This window comes from Clupea harengus, chromosome 1 (genome assembly GCF_900700415.2).
Source record: "Clupea harengus chromosome 1, Ch_v2.0.2, whole genome shotgun sequence".
NCBI lineage: Eukaryota > Metazoa > Chordata > Actinopteri > Clupeiformes > Clupeidae > Clupea > Clupea harengus.
In genome coordinates this window covers 26,919,602-26,926,641 of record NC_045152.1, presented here as the reverse complement: position 1 = coordinate 26,926,641, position 7,040 = coordinate 26,919,602, and positions in this window count along the sequence as shown.

Sequence of the window (7,040 nt, the reverse complement as noted above, 5' to 3'; positions counted from 1 at the left end):
TCCCCATGTCTATAGCTTACTTCTGCGCTATAATCAACACCACATACTGGCAGTGAAAATTTATTTCAGGATATTTTAGGCACCTCAAGCACGTCAAGAGAAGGCTATGCCCGGTAAGGCTATAGTCTGCAAGCTGGTTAGGTTCAAGTGCCTCATAAATCCCTGAGGAACTTTCTGACTCCTCTATGAAATTGTATAGGCTGCAGTACATGACTAAACCAGCATCAGCAAAAATATGTCATGATGTTCTTCAAAGGTCGCAAAGTTAATATAGACAACATCAATGTCTAGGAAGCCACCGCTAGTTTGGACAGAGTCTGGCCTGTGGTCAACGCTACGCGCAACTTTCCATGGTTAGAGAATTTGAATGAAGAATGGCAATAATGAAAACATTCACCCAACCTAGTCTACTAGCGTCATTAACTGCCAATTTGCTCATGTGTTCAAGAGACATCTATCTGTCTGTCTGTCTATATGTGTTTCTGTCTTTTTGTCTGCCTTTCTGTCTGTATGTCTGGTAACTATAGCAATCAGTCAAGATTGGATGTTTGAACACGAAACAAGAAATTAGACTGAACCTTTCCCAAAACGTTGTAATTACGCAGTTATAGTGGCACCATGTGGCGATTTTGCGTATTACTGTTCGAGTTGTAATGTAACAAGGGCAGTGTGTGTGGAGTGTCCATAGTCTGTCTGTGAGGGGCACCCTCAGCTCAACTCTAAACTCCAGACTGCCGAGGCAACAGTCCGAGTCTAAATGCCCCAGCATGTCCCAGGTAGCAAGCTACAAGTGCTTGGTTGGCTTTTTAGCTCACACACCTATGCTGTATTCATTCTATTTTCTGATTGAACCAGGGTTGATTACATAGATTTTCACCAAGTATGGTGTGACACCTTCGTACATGTACTACTGGGTTGATGTTTCCCCACAATTGTTTTCAATATTCATGAATCAAGTCAGTATGCATTAAAATAAGTTTTTTTGCATACAAAATGAACGCAAGTTAAAAATACGGGAATGATCTACACCTTGTATTTCGCATTGTAAAACAGTTTTATACTGTACTACCACAAATAAGAGTGAGAAGTGGATCATTGTTTAATGCTGTTCTGATTGAATGCCTGTTCTGAAATATGTTGCTTTTAATGTTTCTGAAATCTGCTAGTTATTAGTCCAATAGAAATGACATTTCCGAGATAGTGTAGCACTATGCAGAAAACCTAAACCAAGCCTTCTCACCTTCTTATAAAACATCATGTAAATGTGAAGAATATTGAACAATGCCAAGGATGCTTAAGATTAAAAGAAGAGGGAAATAGTATGCTCAAAGCTGACTCTGACTGTATCCACCGACTCAGTCTTTACCCTACGTACAGGTCCAGACACAGTTAGCCTCTGTGCCAGGGTGTGCACTGCATGTATAGGCCTCTTTGAACTATGAGGAAGTCCTTGTTCAGTGGGCTCTGGAGGGGGCGAGGGGGGTGTCATATTGGAGCTTATGTTTCCACAGGGGGCATCACAGCACATAAAGGGAGCACCAGCTGCTAGTGATTGAGTGGATGTATGGGGGACACATAATACTGCTGATTAGTAGATAGAAGAGGGGTACACCCATGGCCTCCAGTGTTCCCCAACTCCATTTCCTCTTTCTCTCTCTCTCTCTCTCTCTCTCTCTCTCTCTCTCTCTCTCTGTCTCTCTCTCTCTTTACTGTATGCTTCGCATTTTACTTGAAATGAGTGTGTTATGTGAATACATTTTTAACTGGGCATGCATTGTGGCTCTGTCTTGAATATTAGTATGTTTTTTTTGTTTTTTTTCAAACCAATCAAGTTTTCTTCAGCTCATCCTAATACCTAATGCAAGATCAGCATGCCTCTTGTCATTGGATATGTGCCCCCCCCCCCCCCCACACACACACACACCCAAAACACACACTCACACACACACACACACACACACACACACACACACACACACACACACACACACATACTTTCACAGACACTCACACACACATCTCAGTGCCCCTCTCTCTCACACACACATGTGAGTGTGTCTGAGGGTGCAGGCTGACCTAGGCCTCTGAGCTAGGCTGAGACTCCCAGCATTCACAGGAAAATGCCTTCCATTCCACCTCCATTCCTCCTGTGTGCTGATCAATGCTCACTTTGTCTCCACAGCCGCCATCTTCCGTCAGAAACCCCTTCCTCACCTTCCTCTTCGCCTGTACAAACTAACCCCCCACCCTCCGTCTCACTCCAGGCTCCCCCACTTTGAGTCTCTTCTGTTCTGCTTTTATCTTTTTAAAATCGGTTATGATAGATGAAATCGATCTAGGAAAGGCAAAAGATTGCAACTATGTTAATCTTTTTATGAATTGTCCCTCAGATAAGCCAATATTTTGTTTGTTATTCACCATTCACTTATTTCATCCAATTTGGTCAAAATATTATATTAATGAAATGAAAACTCCCTAAATATACCAATACTGTTACTTTTAGTTGTACTGTGTTTTCTTCAATTAGATCATTTTCAGAAAACAATCAAATGTCTGGTAAATGGTCTCATCATCATGCTCTACATTTGACAGGAGTTGTCTCAGAAACCTGTTCATTGGATCAACCTCTTAAATGCAATTATTACATCTTACATCTATATGTAATGTTAACAGTGTTATGTATTATTATATATGTTATTTTCACAAGTTTCTTCAAGGTAAAATCCCTTCTGAATCATGCCAAGAAACAAAAGTCCTCCTTCTGCATAGAGCTAATCAACTATCAGCACTGATGTATCAACTGCAGTACTTATTAAAATGCAATGATTTGATACACTAATATACTGCTTTTTTGTAATGTTCACAATTTTTTAGAAGTATTTGATATTTTTAGTAAGTTAGACCGTACTCCGACTTACTGTGGGGCGTTTAAGGGATCACTAGACCTTTGTTCTCTGTAGTGTAGCCCTATGAGAATTTCTCCATTGGCAGGGGCTGAAAAAGAGTGGTCTGTACCCTGGGATCCTGGGAGCATTCACAACGCTACTCAAATGTGTGCCAGAGAGCTGCTAAGAATGCCAGGGCCAGCCTGCTGTGTTTGTTTGGCTTAAAGAGCAGTTTTGTTGGGACAGGGGTTGTTTATTCACCTCCCATGCCCCCCACAGACCCTATTCTATTTCTGCTCTGACCGATAAAAGGACTGCTTTCTTAATTTTCCATAAACCCAGAGTGTGTAAGCACATGCCCCAAATATATTTCAAACCAAACCAAATTCAAATTGATATTTATCTTATAGACTTTTTCCAAGATGGGTATTTGTGTAATTACATTGATCTGAATGAAATGATAGAATGAATGGAGTCATTTCACTACAGTACAAAATGTACAATGTAATCAAGTAGCAAGATCACACTGAGAAAAAAAAGTTACAAAAAAGTTGTTTTGTAATTTACCATTATACTAAATCGGATATCTGTCCTAAAATCTGGCTCAAAGTCTAAAATGACGGCCATTTGAGTTCAAAAGAAATAACTTAAGATAAGTCAATTGCATCGCTAGAGAAATTGTTCTGCAATACGGAATGGATTTCTGGCAGAATGAGAGGTTTTTACTGATAAACTAAACTTCATGAAGTGTTTCTTATTAGACCACCAGCCATAGACCTTAGCAGCACTAACACTAACTGAGAATACAGGATTCCTTTGGTTTGCCAAACATCATCTCACATTCCTTTCCCTGGTCCCCCCCATACTCTCACACACGCACACACACACACACACACACACACACACACACACACACACACACACACACACACACACACACACACACACACACACACACACACACACACACACACACACACATTTCACATTTTCATCCAGATTAGCCCAAGCAGCTTAATTAGCTAATTAAATACCCACTGAAACAAAACTCATGCATTGTTATCATGCATCATGCAGTGTTCGGACTCAAACAGGGGTGTGTGTGTTTGTGTGTTTCTATTTTGTGTGTTTATGTGCGGCACAGAGATGGAGACCAAGCAAAATCCATGTCATTCTCGTCTAGACTTATTGCTCACACACCATAGTCTTCCTTTGACTTTTCCTTGGATTTCATCCTCTCCTCTCCTACCTTGTTTTTATTGTAATTCTGCCAGTGTGAGAGTATTGAATGTGCCACTTACAAGACCTGCACATGTGATGATTTAGACAATTCAGTTTGATCTCAGTTTTACCTACATGGCTGCAAATACATTATTTTTGATAGTTTACATTGATAACAATCGTATTGTTTGAGACTGTTGATTAAAGACTTTCCATCATATATGATCCTATTTATATCAGATCATATCTATTCCAGACCTGAGTCTTTGGTCACTCTGTCCAGGTCAGGTCATCTCATTCAGGTGTGCCAATGACTGCCAGAATTGGGCTACAATGGATGCAGCAGCAGTGCTATCATTTACTGTATTTCATCATATAACTGTTGTAGTAGATTATGGAGTTGACAATGTGGTGCATAATTTGTAGTGGTTCATCTTTTGTTTGAAAAAGTATAATCAAAGCATTGATTCTTGACATTCCACTAGTATGTCTCTCAAGGAAAAGAGGAGCAGGAGTTGGGGTCACAGGAACAGTGTGTGTGATTGTGTGTGTTTCTGAACAGTTCTGTCAGGTCATCCACAGAGAGGTCATGGGTTTAGTAGGACTGCTAGGTAAGTCTGGTATCTGGAAAATAAAATTCCAATAAATCCATTAGGTTATGAAATTATACCTCATGTCTTTTTACTTTACTTTTGGCTCACAGTGAATCATCCACTATCTTGAGAGTGAAAATACTGATAGGAAGAGGATGAACTGACCTACAAACAAGATGTAGTCAAATTATAAGTAAAATCACAAGTTCAAAATGACCAATACTGCTTATTTAAACAAGTAACGTGTTTCAAATGTAATTTGGGCTCCCAGCATTTTAGATGGCATAATAAAATGAGAGACTACATTCATTCAATGGCCTAAGTATTGCCCGTCCAGAGAGTAAACTTCAGACAGCCGCACTCGCAGTCCTCCGGAACCCGGACACCCTGCACACCCCTGGAGCCTCGCTGGACTCACATCCACCCCCACCTTCCGCCTCTTCCCACTCCAAACCTCTACCTTTCCTCACCCCCCCCCGTCCACACCCGGTAGTCACCCCCTCTACCCGGCATTCCAGCAGCCCAGCACACAGAGCTGCATTGTGTGTGTGTGTGTGCATGGATAGAGAGGGAGGGAGGGTAGAGAGAGAGTGAGAGAGAGTGAGAGAGAGAGTACACAGTCTAAGCACTCATCTTTCAGACACACACACACACATACACACACACACACACACACACACACACACACACACATACACACACACACACACACACACAGACACACCCACACACACACACACACACACACACACACACACACACACACATCCACACAAATACACACAAACACACACACACACACACACACACACACACACACAGACACATACACACACACATATACACACACATACACACACACACACACACACACACACACACACACACGCACATCAAAATCGCCTTAGGATGCTGTGAACTCACCTTATTATTTCACACACTTTCCCAATCCCTTCTCTCCCTCTCCAATGTTCCTTCTATAGTGTGTGTGTGTGCCAACTCTTGTGATTTTCCTCAGACCACTCTGCCAGTACTCTTGTCCAGTAGTTTTCTGACATGAGAGTTGTTGTATGAAAGAACATTAGAGAGAGACAGAAAGAGAGATAGTTGAGCTGCAGATGTGATTGAACCTGAGACATCACCATCATAAACTGTAGTACTGCTTAAACACATAGCATTTTCAGGACTTTCCATGCAGGCCCACTGTATGACACTGGGTGTGATGCTTGTTAACCTGTGTCCAACGGTTTGCTCTACCTGACTCGTTCAGGCCTCCGGTACCCAGTGCTCAGATAGGATTGTGCTATGAATTTCTGCAAAGAACCATTGGTTCATCGGATAATCTGCTTTACTGTAGTTTTGAAATCCTGCTGTTCATTGTGATTTACAGAAAGAAAATGACATCGGCTACTAGAGTGGGAGGCCTAGCCAGGCCTGAATACATCCCAAGTGATGCAAGTGGTCAGGTCTGTGTCCCCTGTCTCTACTGACAGGTCAGTGGCACCAATGGTGAACAAGGCACAGTGCAAACACTAGTCCAATACCATTTTCTCGTCTAGAATTTACAGGTTTATCATAAGGTGTCTCTACAATGGTGCATGCGTCATTTTGTGGCGCTCAGGTCTTGCCAGGCTGGTTTATTTAAATGAGATGCTGGCATGCTGTGATTGGTAGGCTGAATCAGGTGGGTGTAGAGATCTACCTCACTCCTTAGCAGAGGTAAGGTCATCTCAGATCCATAATACCCACAAATGACTGACAGTTCAGGGGACCAACAAGGTGAAAGTCCAGGCTCCACCCGAGGCATATTCTTGGGCAGGGTTGGCTTTTCCTGTACCCGATAGAACCAATGAAGTGTGTGTTTTCATTGTGTAAGTGTGGTGGTTTTAATTATAGCCTAATGTTCAAAAGATAATAATAATTTGCCTTCTTCTCCTCTGTCACCTTATTGGCAGCACACTCTAAACTGTGCTGTCATCCTACTGTACGCCCATTATTTCCTGCTATTCAAATATGATTACAATGAATTGTAACAGTATAACTATACTATATTTCTTCACACTTGCGTAGGCTATACCATGTCATAGTGACTCTCACTGTTTAGTGAATTACTATTATTTTGCAAATCCTCTTAAAGCAGCAATAAGGAGTTATGTTCCAAAACTAGCAAGCTCACTACCTAAAAGGCATGCTAAAAAACGTGCAAACACCACCCACAGCCCAGTTGACACTGATAGAAGCTTACCAACACACTAACTGGTGTCTTTTGGCAGTATAGCTGGCAGTATACTGTGAAAGCTTTTCTTCCATTTTTGCAGGGTATTCCAGCACGGTATACAGA